This window comes from Lycorma delicatula, chromosome 1 (assembly GCF_047948215.1).
Source record: "Lycorma delicatula isolate Av1 chromosome 1, ASM4794821v1, whole genome shotgun sequence".
NCBI classification, from domain to species: domain Eukaryota; kingdom Metazoa; phylum Arthropoda; class Insecta; order Hemiptera; family Fulgoridae; genus Lycorma; species Lycorma delicatula.
In genome coordinates, this window is record NC_134455.1 from 194028500 (window position 1) to 194043843 (window position 15344).

Here is a 15344-nt window from a genome sequence, read left to right on the forward strand (position 1 = left end):
TCCAGAAATTACCCTGGGGAGCCTTATCTAGTATGTTGAAGTTCTGATCGCAGTAAATATTTATAGTAAACCATAACATCTAAATCAAACTAAAATTTTCTTTTCTACTAATACATTTATTATGTCCAGTTTTTATGATAAAATGAATCTTACGACAATGAAGCTCTTAAAAGCTCGCTGGAAAGCTGGAAAAGTAAAATTAGTTTTACTTTTCCCCTTTATAATATTTTAAATATCGGCTTTATTCGAACTTTATCATATAAATTTAAAAAATATTCAAATTAAGTTACATTAAATTTTTATAAGCTATTGTCCAGAGGAAATAAACTAGATATTTATAAGAGAAACGGTGCAGCCATTACTCTCAAAACAATGCGAAACAATAACGAATTTTATATTTTTAATGCTAATTAGAAATTCGTTCCCGAATTCTTGATACATAAGAAAAGTAAGAAAACAGTGTTTTTTAAGTCTAAAAATATAAACAATTGAATACAGAATAAATTATCTAAGAGTCCGTTTTACTACAGCTTGGAATTATGTATAAACTTCAAAGCACGAGCTTTAAACATCATATGCTGACATAACCATAAAATTGCCGTATTTAAAATTTTATTTTAGTCGAATTTTTATAACGTAAAAACTTGAAATCTCAAAAGGTTTCCTAATGTAAACCTAATAGTTGTGTTTGCATGTTAAATTAAAAATTTCTAGGTGAAATAAATAGCTATAATTTCAATCGAATAAAAACATGGAAACACAAACATCTGAATGTTTTCATAACAATTCCAACAAAACCTTAAAAGCACAAAATTCTTTTCACGTAACAGGTTATGAGTTACAAACTTTATCGGTGGTATTATTCAGTTACTGTTAGCAGGTCCTTCTTAAAAGTTTTTTGTCCCGATAAACCGAATTCGCTTATTTTAGATTTTGCTGAGGAGTTGAAAAAGTTCAGTCGGTAGAGGTTTTTCCAGTTCTTTGTATCCATTAGTATTTTTTTGTGCAATCGGGACAATGAATTGATTTTTATAAAATTACAATAATATAGTCATTTTTACCTTTAATTCCCCAAATTTACGTATTTCCTTTATTTCCCCTTTACCGCAATTCTTTTTACCATATCCAATCATTTTTTAACTACAATAATAAATGTATCTACAGAATACCAGAAGTTAGACTTGGACGATCATTACATTCAAGTTAAAAGTAAGATTTAATTAATTAAAATACTAAATTATTATTTAAAGGATGTAATCCTTTAAATCCAGTGACTATCCTGTTGAACGGTCTGTAGGTCAATTGGATTCTTCTTCGCGTCAAATAATTCTGATGATGTATAGAAATAAACTTAAGAAAGTCTTAACATGCTCTATTCAGAAGAAGCTTCTTTAGTGAGGGTTTAGTCGAACGGTTTACTCCTTATCTTGATTACTCCACCGCCACATAATACTGAGGATCTGTCAGGGTTTTGATAAAAGTAGCTAAAGCCTGATCTTACTGCTGTTTAATACCTGGAGGAAAAGTAATTTGTTGCAGCACAAATTTCAACCGGTCATTGCAAAAAATTGAAATCAGTAATACCTACCTCCATCTTACTGCTTTCATGGGGATAAAGATTCCCCGACTCCCGAATAACTGTGAAAAACTTGAACTGCTCAAAGGGTATCTTGAATTACAACCTCCGATCGGGTTGGTATGTTGGTTGTCAAGTTTTGCGGTTCTCCTGTCATACCTTTATCAATATCAATTTTTTCCCCTAATTTTTTGGTCTCTTCCTCCCCGGCTGTCTCAGTTAGTTGTTTCTAAGTTCCCCGTGTATTTGAACCAACCACTCTGGGGATTTTTTTCAACTACTATATCTGGGTATTAGCTTGGATTAGTTAAAGCTATTTTGCCTACAGATATCTCATTCATTTTGGTTGTATTTTCCTCTTTGGTGAGATTATAAAATATTCAACCTAGCGTTTAGATGCTTTTTTATAAAGCCGGTTCTCATAAATACAATTACGAGGATTTAAAACAATTTAAAAGTCTTTATTTAACGTAATGGTTAAGCATTGAAGTGAAATGTAAGGTAAAATGACAACTTCCTCATACTTTATGAAGGCTACCAGGGTAGGCCAGTTGACCATGCCCAGGACGATTTTCCATCACTAGGACGGGACACATCTAAGAATCTGAATAACAGTTCGGATAACCAATTTAATGTTGGCTCTAATATTCATCCCAGGTCGACTGCTGAGACAGTAAGGCATAACATCTTTGATTATTCGATTTCTTGAATAAATTTGAAAAACTGGCGGCTAACATCAAATTCCTGGTGAAGTAAATCTGTCATCAGGTTGGATTCCGTACAATAGTCATTTTTAATACCTGTCAATGAGGAACTGCTTAAAAGTCGTAGCATGAGATATCAACGGTATCTTGCATCGGCGCGGAAAGCTAGAGACGCTACTTTACTCGGAGAAACTGGATGTTGCCAAAGAATACCTAAGAATCCTATTTTACGGATCGAGATTTTCTAACCATTCGGGGTTTCAAAATGTACGGATTAACCATCCTGATGGTAGGGATCGTGGGGCCTGCTATTTTGATAAGAAAGGGGGTAGAACATATTCGGTTTTCTCCTTTCGAAATTGCTCACATTCAGGCGATCTCTGTGGAAACATTGGACTGGATTGAACTATTTAGACTTTCTCCAATCCATCTCTCGGAGATGCTCTTCAGAAGAGCATGTTCTAGTGAATTCAAGGGGATAAAGAAAATAAGAATGACTCCTGGGTTCGACTCTAAAACGCTTAAAATGTTATTTATGCTGTCATTTTCGGCTGCAATATACATAAGAAACTTGTTTAATGGGATTCTTCAAACGACACACTTCCCTCTGGAATGGAAGGTCTTTCGGACGACGATGATCCCAAATCCAAGTAAACCCTCACAGGAAGTTCTTTGTACAAGCCGATTAGCTTTTGCCGAATTTATCTAAGATCTTCGAGGTCAAGAACAAACCTGGTAATCTTAATTGAAATACTGCCTTCCTCAACCACATTATTTGATTCTGCGAAGTTACTTAGAGGTCGCTTCTAGCACATTACGTATAATCAAGATCTATCTAACTTCTTTGGAAATGCCTCGGGAGTAACGCTGGGCTCAGTATTGTTTACCGGTTTTTATTCCTTGTGTATACTGCTGACCACCTTCCTTCTCCAGGATGTGTTGCAATTGCATCATATGCAGATAATATGGCGATCTTAGCAGTCGACGACGACCGGATTGTAGCCTCGGAGAAGCTTCAGTCGGAGTTGGATACAATCAATACGTGGTTGCAAAAATGGAAGATTAAAATCATCCCGTATGTTCAGGATGAGATTTACCGTTTCAGTTCTAAATACACGGTTAGGCTAAATAGGCATGTAAATCCCCTACTTTGAATCGATTAGATAACGGTGATGACGTTAAACGATTGAAAAGGGTTCATGTGCTGGATCTTAGTGACGGTCATTGATGTTATTTTATATTCATATGCGTTTTTTCCGGTATATTTTATGATCTGCATTTATCTGTTTCTGTCACTACTTTTTGTTTTCATTGTTGCTACCTATTTACTGTTTATTAACGCTATTATAGTTTTTCGATTCTTGCTTTGCATTTACCTATATTCGCTTATTTTGTCAGCCTTTTATATATGTTTGTGACCTAATTTATTTATTTATTTGACTTCTATCTATGTCAGCCTTTTATTTATTTATTAATTTTACATTCGTTCGTTTATCTACCTGTGCTCATATGTCCATGAGAATCTACTATTTGATAAAAACACTGCGTGCAAATTAAATGTGTTGATTATATATGGTTCATAGATTAGACAACTTATTGAACTCAGCGATGATGTAGTGCTTATGACATAATGGGTGTTTATTTGATCCTAGTTGTTCCTATAAGTATGTTTATTACGTACGTTTTTGTTATTATAATCTCTTACTGTTTGTTTTCGCAGGGGGGATCATCATTGTGATATTTGCCTTCTTTCATGTGATATTTAAAACTTACTGTTTACTCACGGTTTTATCAGGAGAACGGACTGTAAATTTTTGTTCTGCAGCAAAAAAATATATTTTGAATTTTTTTAGTTTGACTTCTGAAAGCATAACTGTTGTTAAAATTAATCTTTTATAATTGCTATTAAGGTCTTCCGAACAATAAAAAATGTCTTAAACAAGGTATCGCACACACTTATTACATTACCGTTGTCATTTCGTAGAAGTAACTTGCATCAACTGTACAAGAATACATAATTAATTTCATGGGTTTACAACGGTAAATGTCTATAACTTTATAAATACAGTTAGTGGCAGCAATAATCTAAAGATCAGTTCTGTTGTTAAATAAAATAATTTCTCAATTAAAAAATCAAGTTGAACATTACGCATTTCTACATTCTTAAGTTTTAGGTTATTAACATCCATAAAATTAGAAAACGTTAAGCAACCCATATTTCTGCCGTTTGACGATTATCTTGTTCAAAAAATTTACTAACATTATGATTCCAATAAAAGCATTCATAAATAAGCTAAATAATGAATATTTAAGTGGTTAAATGAAAAATCTCCTAAAAGAAAAAAAATTGATGTGAGAATTTGAAAACTTGGATATTTCTAAACGAATTCTTTGCCTCTCCAAGGAAGTGCCAATGGCTTCCTTTACCTCCTCACCATCATAATTTCAACATCAAGAACGGAGAAAGATTATATTTCATTTATCCTTTAACATCTTATAATTCCGCAGAACTTATTATTTGATTTATGTCCAAATACTGTAACAGCGACTACCAAATCGCGGAATTGTCAGTAACAATTTTTTTAACTTCATTACTCAAACACAATTCTAGAAAAAATATAATTAATAAATTGAAAATAAGATAAATAACAAGCGGTGTTACTTTTGTTACTAATTCCAGACAGATAGTAATAAAATAAAAACGATACAGAATTCAAACATTGAAAAACTTTACCTCGTACTCAATTCTTCAAGAAAAGTATTCTTTAATGATGAGTAATTAAATAGTAAATATTATGCACACACTGGTATCGAAGTATTTTGTAGCTTGGAGTTCAATCAATAGCCTATCTAGGGACGATTTAATCGGAATTTGGATAAGCCTATACCTCACTGAGTCTGAGAATATAATTGAAATAATACAACGAAAGTTTATTTTTTAGATAAATTTTTTACCATCTTTCGCAATTTTTATTTTTTTATAATATTGTACATCGTGGTGGGGGTTTTTAGAAATTTGTAGTGCGATTTTCTGAAATAATTTTTAATCTTTTGCAGAATATTTTTTAATGTCTGTCTATTTTATATGTTTTCACTTATGTATGGCTAAAAAGATGAACCTTTCCTAAAACCTACAAATTTCCTGCAAATACAAATAGGCTACGTTTTGTTTGATATTTCTATAATGTACAAACACCTAACACTTTAAAACTTCTTGATATAATAACCTTTGCTATACCTTATTCTTTCTTTATAATGTGATACCTCATTCATTACTGATTTAATAAAAACCCTTTAAATTCTTAAGAGGCCTTTAAAATGTAATAAGTATAATAATTTATATAATGAATAACTGTCATGTTTAAGTGAAACCCCCAATAATATCTGTCTTTCCGATATCTGTTCAACAGAACTTCTAGCCGAACCGCTCAAGCTAGAAATCTCAAATTCGCGGTTAAAGAATAGTTAGAAGAGCAAAATATAATATAATTTATAATATAATTTCTAATCTATCTATTATATAACTTAAATTATTTATAAAAATAAGTTCTCACCTCTACTGCTTTTTACTGTTTCCTTTTTTCTCTACCTTGAAGGGCCGTGTCTCGTCGGAAAGTATGAATATAGAAACTTCGGATTAGAAAAGTAGTTATAAAATAAAAACTATAAAAACATTAACAGTGATGAGATGTTACCATCTCAACATTGATATAAGATGAATTTTTCTGTTGCTATTAGAATATGTGGCGATTTTTTAATTTAGAATTTCTATACTCATAATTTTTGAAGAAGCAGACATATCTGCAAGAAAATTTTTTTTGTAAATAATTATATTCTGCACTTTACAATTTTACACATTTATTTGTTAATGTAATTAAAATATATTATTAATATTAGTCTAAAAAATCTGAAAAAAAGAATCATCCTATTTCTTCTAACTAGCAATATCAGTAACATAACATTAATAGAAAATGGCAGAGATTAAAACTAAGCTGTATTGTCGATTTATCTTATTTTAATCTACTTCATTCAGTAATCTTTTACACTGTACTTTGTGCGTTAAATCTATTTTTCCTATTTAAAAAGCAAGCATAAAACGTCAGAAATGGAAGTTGAAGAATAAAAAGGCTTGGAAAGATGTTGTAATAAAGGCTTGCTACCATAACAAGTTTTAAAAATATTCATCGGTTGCCAATAAAAAATTATAAATGTGAATAAAATCTTATTAAAAAAAAATTTACTTGAGCCAAACCACACAATAGAATTATTTTCTCGTAATACAGAATAATAATTCAGTTTAAAGAAAGGGGATTTTACTATTATTGTCGTTTTTTTTAATTTTTTGTAAACTTTAATTGGCTCAATATTGCTCTGTAGATGGGTTTGTAAATAATACGAGTATTTGTATAGAAAATTCCATCTTACTTATCTTCGGTTAATGAGTTCTAGCAGTATGCAATCAAGTAATTTCATTTTTTGCCTTCAAATTTTATTTTACTTCGTAAAATTTTTACTTACATATTATATTCACATATATGTTTTACTGTTATTTGTTTTTACCTGCATATATCAGTATAGTCTATTAACAGTTTTCATTACTTTATTTATTCTGTATTTTATGATACTGCTGTGTTGAGTTTCTCTCATGATTTTCTTTATCCTTCCCGGAAAATGATGGATCAGTCTCTTTTTTCCACCCAAGGAGAATCACACGACAGAGAAATAGGTATTTAATTCGGAGAAAATAATGTAGTTTTCTAGGTTAATTTCGGTAGATAGTTTCAAATATGAAAACAAACAGGCAAAATGCGAAACAGACGTAGATATATCATACAAAGGAAGTGAGAATTGACTCATAGTTTTAACTATTCATTCTCATCTAAACTGTTTATATACCGAGTAAGAATTCACGCCATCAAATCTATGTTTTAAATTTCCTTTTTTACAAACATAAATTCTTTTAAAGACTAATAAGGCAAAGTAGAAAAGCGATAAAAACAACAGTAATAGAAATTGGTAATGATACCAAAGAAATAATTTCTTCTTAAAATAAATCTGAAAATATACACTTTAGTCGCTTACAATAATTTCTCCCATTTTAATTTTTATTATTCTTTTTTTTTTTTTGTTACTATCTGCCAGATGAGCTCAGTGTCGCGATATGTGTGAGTGTTGTTTGTGGTAGGGGGAGTCTTGGCGGCGTCTAGTGGCCATCTGGCGTCGCGGCGCTTGGCACGCGCTCAATACGGCGTCGCCTGGTACTCCCCTTTCTCTTCTTATTCCGTTTGCTCCCGGATAAATTAAAATAAGATTAAGGAGGCGCCTCACCTCGCCTCCAAACTCATGGGTGTTAATCATCACCGTTTGTATTTTAGATAATTATTTAATACGTTGCTTGCAATTTGTAAATTGCGTATGTAAGTAATGGTGTACAGTTAACGTAGTGTATCTGTTGCAAAATAAAATTTGAAATTAAATTTATCAGTTCATCTGTAAAATTTTTCAATTAACTGACGGTCTTGTATTCATATCAGAATTTGGTTTAATTATCTAAAAGAAAAAAAATACAAGTTTGAATTATAAGTTCACAATTCAAAAAAAAACCTTTTTTAAAAGAAATTCAATCAAGAATTTTCGACATTTATATCCTAACAGACTTAAGAATTAAAATAAACGAATTTTTATTAATAAAATTCTACTTATAAAGTTCTCAGTATCAGCGAGTGAACTTACAATGTTCTGATGGTCTTAAAAATTACTTTTCTTTCTCAACAAACTTTACTTCCTTATCATTAATTTGAGTGATAAGTTGACAGAAAATTCATATGCGGTTTTTTTACACTGTTAAGTTCTAAGATAATTCTTATTTGTTCTAACTGATCAAAAATTAGACATCTTAAATCTAATTTAGGAAGCACTTAGTTTAAAAATTTTATTAAGGCACACCTTGTGTATTTTTGAAGAGTATAAGGTTAAAAACAGATTTCAATAAGAAAAGAGATTCACTGATGAACATTTATAGAGATATATTGGATTTTTGTATTCCAAGAACTATGTGATCAATCGCTTCACTCCAGATGAAAAGATGGAAGATGGCAGATGGAAAGCATTTTAGACAAAATGAGTATTTTAGAATCAGGTAGTTTTAATTTTACAGCACAGGTAATAATTATTAAAATTAAAAAAAGGAAAATTGGCTGTAACACCAATCTTTTGGATGATTAATTCACCATATAAGCTTGTGTATGGAATAAGAAATGTAAAATGGAACAGGTATTTTATTCTTAAAACAATTTATATAGTTGTTTTACACAAATCAATTTTCATAGCTTAGTAAAATTCAAACGATTTGCTACAAACCAAGAAATAATAATTGAAATAAAAAACCCAGAACAAATTTTAGCTCAGTAGCTAAAGTAAACATAAACGGATCAAAACGAACTGTTAATAAAATAAGCGTCTTTATGTTTTTACGATTTCAAAACCGGTATAAAACAATTTAGTGACAATTCTTTAAAGTTAATTGTTTGCGCCGACTTAAAGAAATATAAAAAAAATAATAACTCAAAATTATGGTTTAGTTACTAGTTTTTTTTAACCGTACTCAAAGCATGCAGCACAAATTGTGATGGTTTTTTTTTACCTTTTTTCGTTACCGTAATAGTTTATCAGTTAGTAGTGGCAGTATACCACCCATCGTGCCACCACTTCATGAAAATATATTTCATGGCCCAGTAAATGTTTTTATACATAATTTTATAGAGTCTAACTTTAAAATATAACTTTCAGTGACCTAACTTATATACATCAATCGACTAAATGTAGAATTTAAGTTAGAAAAATAATATCTGGCACTAAGTGCCGAGTTCACTAAACCTGCAACTGAAAACTATTCACATTCTTAAAATTTTTTGTGATTTTCACTACTTTGATTTTGAAACAGGGAGAAAATGAGTTAGTGCATCATCTCAAACGCAACATTTCATTGTGTAAACTGCTTGCCTTTTATTGTCTCAAAAACTAGAGAAATGGACTTAAGTAGTGTAATTCTGTTCATATTTTTAGATTTAAAGACCTAACAATTTGTACAATAAGAAAAATTACGTTTTTACGATTAAAATAAGAAGAACAAATTATTGAATGGTTCAATGGCTTTGTTGAATGGTTCAAAGCCAGATTTCATTTTTGTCGTATATACACTAATACCTATTGACCAAAACCGTTATTTATTCTATAACTATTAGAAAGCAATTTAACCTCTCCGATAGGAAAGGAAAGAATAGAAGGAAATATTTACAGGAAAATGTATCAGTTGTCAAGAAAGTCAATTTTTATTAATAGTAAAATTGACTGACATATTTTCGCAACAGATGACTCCAAAACTAAGGGTACTAAATACGTAGTTAGTTTACCACTCTTCAAAAATATGGAAAAAGAAGCTGCTTCAGTGTACAAACCGATGTATTTCTTCTCAACGAATTTTTAAAATATCTACATTAAAAAAATAAACTAAAAGTACCAGAGTAAACTGCATAAACATACCACTTGATGGTTCTACGGCAACTGGAACATCAAAGACAGTACAATCCTGAAAAATAAGGGGTGTAAAGGAAGAATGTAAATCGAAATGCCGAAATCGCTTCGCGTAAATTTTCAAATTTAACCTTAGGTAAAATTTTCTTTCATTTAATGGTGTTAAATAGTGGGTAATCATCACAGTATCAATCAACTTTTCACTGATGTTTTATTCTTGTCTTCTTAATAAGTCATTAATGAAAGTAAACATTTTCATTTTCATTTTTTTCATTTTTTTTTAATAAATGATAAAGAAAATTTAACTAACTGTCAATGAAAATTGGTATACAATTAAATCAAATTTGTTTTAGAATATTCGTAAAAAATTTGACAATTGTCAGTTTCTTTTAACAACTTCACACGAATCACAATTTTTATATGAGTTTCAGATATGAAAAATATAATTTTTACTTCGTGACAATTATAATATTTAAGTACCTTTTTCAAAAAATTTCTGCAAAAGACCAAATCCAGTCAATACTAGCATAAATTCTTGCTTAAACAAACTGTCAAAATTCAAAAATATTTCATTTTTTTAGAACTTTTAAAGTGAATTTGCAAAATCTCTCATTCTTAAACCTTAACATAATATTAAAAAAATAAATTTCGCTGTTTATTTTATTGTACGTTTGTAAACACACTTTAATTTTCAGTTTTTAACTAAATTCAGAATAATTGACAACTTCTTTTTACAATCTTTTAATCTAACTTTTTTTATCTGGGTTTCAAATTAGAAAAATATAATTTTTGAGAACATAAAGTTATGCTAGTTTAGAAGTAAAACTATTAGTGAATTACTTTTTAAACTTTATACTTTCTATTAAATTAATGTTTACAATCATTTGATACAATTCTTATACGTTACAATCACTTATTTATTCTTTTTTATTTTAAGAATAATTACATTAAAAATAATATAAATTCCGTTTCAGTTTAGAATATTTTTTAGATAAATTATGCCTTTTCAACCTACATTGTAGAAAATGATTATTTATCCATTTAAAAACTTTCCTTATAAAAAATTATTTTACTTTTACCTCTAAATTTAGTGATAAATTTTCGATTTACCACGGTTTGCCGTAATCTTTATACCGATTTAAACAAGTATCTATTCTACTTCAAAATACTGTTTTGCAATATTCATTCTTTCTATGGAGGCATACCATAGCAACGATATCATTATTTTTGGGTTGAACTCGGCTTGATGAATAGAATTATTATTATTATTATTTTAGATTTAAACGAAACACATAGGCTATCGAAAATTCACGCAAGCTAGATAGCCTAAATACTACGTCGCTTAGTGAGGTTCAAGTGGACCCGACTGTCTATATAGGAATGCTGTTAACTATACTTAACTAATGGACTGGTGACGAGGGACTCAAATGTAATTTCATTCGCCTATGACTTCATCGTAAGTGGATGAACATTCCGGTCGCTCTTTGTTTTATCGAGTTGTGGTATCGGGATCCATCAGAATGCCGCCTGAAGTTTACTTTGTTTAACTTAGTTATTTTTCACAGTTTCCCTTCGAACTGATATTTATTTAACTGCAACTTTTTTGCAACTAATAAAACATTTTTTCAGTTTGTTGAATTAGTTCTAAATGAAGTTGAAGATGACATATATATAATACCTTTGATGAAAGTGATATTGAAGAAGTCAAGTTGACGTTGAAATTTATCACAGTGTTGAAATAATGATGTCTTTGTTAATGAATCAAAAGAAAATAACGTGGGTAAGAAAACTTAATATTTTAAAAACTTAATATTACTTAAAATTAACTTAATATTTTGAAAAGCAAAATACAGTTTTTGTGATCCAGAACATTTCACGCTTGAATCCCTGAAGCTGGGAAGATTAGTTTTCCTAGACCTGCAAGGAGGTTAAAAATGTAAAATTTGATCCTGAACTGCATCAAAGACATCATTCCGAAGATAATCATGATGATTACCGGTTTTACGAATGATAATATTCGAAGCAATAATTATGTACCTATTGAGTACAAAGTGGAAAATATTAATTAATTGAAATTCATGATTTAATTCGAGCTAATTTACATTACGGTTCTAGAATGTAGTCATTAGAACAAACTAAGATGTGGAAGTCGAAATGTGGTTTTCTATCTTTGTGTAACGTTCAAATATAATTTAAGTTTCTTTGATGAATTTTATGTGTTTTAAATATAAAGATTGCTGTAATACTTTGAATAAGTTTGCACCTTATCGCCAGAATTGAGAAAATTAATTTCAAATATAGTGAAAATTACATACCAAAAGAGACAACGATGACAACGATGCAATAATATGCGTTAGAAAAATACGTTATCATCCTACAGACCCGTTTCGTTTTCAGTTTGTACGATAAATATCCTTTCATATCTATGGATTTGGTCAGTAACTAAGGGGTATTTAATTTATTCTATTCAGTTAGCTAAGTAAAAGCTAAAATATACAAGCTCAATGTCGTTGGCACGCTACGGAAATATAAACCAGAAATTTTGCCATCATTCCAACCGTTAAGGAATAAACAAATCGATTTGAATTTGGTTTGATAATAAAACGTTTTTGCCCTACTGCCCGAAAAAATTGAAAATGCGTGATTTTATCATGAATAATAAACACAGGTGTTACAAAAAAAATATATATAATTTATTCTGAGTAATTATTTCCTTAATTAGCTATATTTGTGTTTACATTGTTATTGTATGTTTACGAACAATAATTAGTTTAACTTCAAGTTTTATAAGAAATATTTAAAAATTATTATTTCCTTCTTTAAATATAACATAATAAAAAAAGAAGAAAACCGTGCAGGGCACTCACAAACACTATCTATATACGTAAATATATATAACTACATTTATTAAAGTACATATGGTCTATGGAGGTCAAAGTAAACATCATAATGTTATAAATTTATTTACATGATCATCAGTAATCCGTGGAATACGTCCACTGTAGGAGACAGTTCCATTCGCATTCCAAGCAACACTACCATATCTGAAATTGGCCATAACGGTACTCACCTTTCTTCCTTAGAACATCTTTTTGTCTTGAAATCTATAGCCAAGTAGACTGCATTGAGGTAGATCCTTTGGCGAAACAAAGATAATCTCCTGAAGTTTGTTGTAAAAATAGAAGAGGAATGATCCAGTGAGATCATTCCTCATATGAGGAATAAGCTAAATGAAGTATAAATTTAAAGTCAACAGAATTTTCAGTATTTAACTTACACAACAATATCATAAAAACAGTAGCTGGCCAGTCATCAGGGAACCATTGGTAGACTGTTCTAAATTCTTGGATGATTGCTCGAATTAAGGTAAATTTAAAACGTGAATGGATTTCCGGATGAGGATAATAATTATTAATTGGTCAGCTTGATAACATGTAGATCTACAAGTTTCCTCACTGATCGATTGAGAAAAAACTTAAGGAAAACATTGATATGGACATTATTTTAAATAGAGACCAATTCATTAATGGAGTTGGCCAACAGTTCTAACTCCTAAATATAGCCGCAATTATTACGGCCTTGACTGGGGCAAAAACACCGACTACTCTCATACATGTTTCTTATTTTTAATGCTGAGCTAACGTAGTAGGAAGGTTTCCTTCCTTATTTTGGAATCTGATTGGCTCAATGTTACCTTGAACTGACTTCCCATAATTTTCTTGGCCGTTGTCTATGATTATCTGACAATCAAAACTACTATTTTTAGAACCCGCGGACCTGAGTAGAGGAAGTCCACGGAGTTTAGTAGTGAGCTTTTTATTTTTGGAAATTGTTTTTGATGATTCTATTGAGCCCCCTCCGAGAATGCTTCACCATCCAAATTTTCACGGCAGATGGCTTACTTTTAATATGTGTTAACTCAAGCCGATTGTTTGAAAAAAAAACGCACATGACTTTGTCTTGAGGGGCAAATGGAACAGTAAAATTTTTATTTACCTATGCCTAAGATGAAGTACATGATAATAAAAAGCATGAAACATTCAAATTTCAGTTAAATTCGCCGTTTTAAATATAAAAGGGCCATAACTAATAAAGTCAGAGTTCATAAGTACCTATGTTATGCTTGGTGACAAAATGATTTTTTTAGTAATCACGTTAGATAAGCGCTGGACACGTTGTTAGCGCTGCAGTGCTGGATACTCTATGATACTGGACAAAATAAAGGAGAATAGCTCGTCAAGAGAGGGTCTTCCCCTATTAGCCGAAGGATTATCTACAAGGAAGTTTTCGAAAACATAGTTTCATGCTAATTTAATTTTAACTAATTTAATTCTCGTTGGTAATCCGTAATACTGACGAGGAAATAGACATCACCATTAATCTATAATGCAACCCGGAAGGCTTGTGCCAGACTGAAATGCCAGTCAAACTGGAATGAAGGCATGAAAGCCGATGACCGTGCAAAACGTTTAATGGCAAACCTGTTAATTGTGAGTGAAATGTCCTCTAATCGTAAAAGAATCTGCATTGCTCCAAGAAAATATGAAAAAAATTATGAATGGTAAGATACCTCACTGTTCAAAAGGTGAGGAGTTGGGTTATAAAGGAACTGGAAATTCCAACTGAAAAAAGAGGTAAAATATAGAATTAAGAAAATCAACAGAAGTTGAAAAAAACTTAATTTTACATGCAAATAAGAAAGATAATTAAGTACTATCATAAAATTAAATAATTTAATTAATCTCTTTAATCGTTGAAGGAGAAAAAAATAAAATAAGTTTGTGCATAACTAATAAACATGTTACGAGATAAACACGAAAAAAGTTTAAATCCCTAAAAGTTTGTTCCTGTAAACATTTGGATGGATGTTTTTGGCATAAAAGCAACTGAATAATTAAATTCCTATTCTGATTGGTACATAATAAATTACACGGACCACGCCAGAAGATACTCCAAGGATAAAAGAAGGAATTGCTTCTGCATTTGCCTAGATGGATCAAGGGAAACCGCGGTGCAAGATTTATCAGAGAAAAGTGCACTATTATAAAATAAAAAATAAACGTGTGTTGGAAAAAAGTAGTAAGAATTTGGAATGTGAGATTAAAAGAATGCAAAATCTTACCGATAAAATTGGGGGGGTAGAATAAATCTAATGAAGTAAACTGCCTAACATTTGCAGACGATTTTGCCATTCTTTCCGTAAATCTAACAGACGCGGCAAAACAAATTAATCTTTTAGAAGAAATAACTAGTAAAACAGGTAAAAGAATTTCTGTAAAAAAAAAAACTAAATTCATGTCCAACTTTAGAGAGTGCATTTGTAACAAATATCAGTCACATAGAAAAGATTAAACAATTTAAATATCTAGGAGAGGCAATTCAAGAAAATGGATTAGAGAAATCGACCATAGATGATAGGATTCATAGAATGCAAAGAGCGTATGGTCTGACTGAGAATATCTATAACAAAAAACTCAAAAATAACGCATTACAACAATGCAATTAAAACAGAACTTTTATGTACTTGTGAA